This window comes from Coptis chinensis, chromosome 8 (assembly GCF_015680905.1).
Source record: "Coptis chinensis isolate HL-2020 chromosome 8, ASM1568090v1, whole genome shotgun sequence".
NCBI classification, from domain to species: Eukaryota; Viridiplantae; Streptophyta; class Magnoliopsida; order Ranunculales; family Ranunculaceae; genus Coptis; species Coptis chinensis.
The window spans coordinates 92,635,676-92,637,433 of NC_141463.1; positions in this window are offsets into that span (position 1 = coordinate 92,635,676).

Below are 1,758 nucleotides of genomic sequence, written 5' to 3' on the forward strand. Positions count from 1 at the left end.
ACAGTTACACGTCATTTAGCTTTCCTAACAGTTACATGCCATGACAAATACAAGTTAATAAAAAAAATGATACGTGTTCTTCATAGCATACTATAAAGAATAATTCGGTGTACAACTACATGTTCTTCATAGTATACCCGAAACCCAGAATTGTACTAAGACGTTACATATTGTTACTACTTATCCTCATAGTTGCTGACAGTTCTAATAGTACTATGACCTTTTCTATCGTTATTTCTCTGGCCCTCCACGCAACTTTATATGTCACATCAGTTAGTTGTGCCTGTTTCACCTCCAACTGAAGGTTCTTTGTAGTCAGTTCTTCATTGTCCTTAGACATAACAACTTCTGAAACCCACTTTGCGTCTGCTTGTAAATTTTTTGAAATAGCCTTATCTTGTGCACAAGTGTGTGCATCTCTAAAAGTTATAACCACCCACATATCAGACCCAGTTGCAGGTTTTGCATATAAATGAAATGGACAGTTAGTTGTCTTACACTTGATTACTAACTTTTGGGAGGTAGTATTGCAATGGCGTAAATCAAACATGTGTGCAATTGCATTAGATTTCATGCCTTTGACAAGATCATCTCGAGTGCCGTAGTGCTGACCTACTTTAGGGGGTACAAACTTCAACCCCTCATTACAAAGATTTACAACCTCATTTTGGTTTGTAGGGGTTTTTGGACTACGAGAACCACACAAAGGATCATATCCTTGACGTAGGTCTTCAGAATTCAGATCTTTAGCACCAAAAAACCTAGCATAAACCATTCCCTCCAATTCGAAATCAATCTCACATTCCCTATCGCCATCATTCACAACTGTCATAGGTGTGTTCCCCCACAAATACTTTTGACTTCGATTCGGAGTCGACCATATATCACCATCATCACGATCGTATTCTTTAACTTGATCATCATCATCATCTTCTACTACCACAACTTCACCCGCAACAGCATCTTCATATTCATTTTGAAATTCAACATCCTCATTACTTCGAGAACTGCCGATTATGTTTTCTTGAGGAATGTCAGCTCTATCAACTAAATTATTTAGTATTTGAACTTCATCTTCATTTTGAATTTCAACCTCCTCATTACTTCGAGGACTGGCAATTATGTATTATTCAGGAATGTCAGCTGTATCAACTAAAACATTTAGTATTTGAACTTCATCTTCATTTTGAAATTCAACCGCCTCATTACTTCGAGGACTGACAATTATGTATTCTTCAGGAATGTCAGCTGTATCTCCATATGGATTTTGCGAATCAAACTCTTCGTAGTCTGGTTGATCAGCATCTTCAACAGCAGTGGGATCATCCTTTGCATTACCATAAGTCAACCATTAGTGAACGGACTATCAGCGACTTAAACTATAATTATCCCCTGTAATGTTTGTACTGCTCACCTTTAATGACAATTGCAAAAGGTATACTTTCGTCTATTGATTTGCAACTACCAACTGCACTTGAGCTTCCCTTTGGGAACAAATCTAAAACGGTTACTAAATGTGAGTAATTTAACAGGGATATATATATCAATAACTAACATAATTACAGGTGTACTACATGTTCGCCATCCCTCACCTGCCATGACCTTTTCGAACGTCTCCAAGCTGTGTGGGACATTTTCAACAACATTTTCATTTTCCACATCTTGCAATTGACGAGTCGCAGTTGAAGGTTGTTCTAGCAGACTGTCTGGGGAACATAACGTTTATAACTGTCAGCAACCAAACCATGTACTAGAACT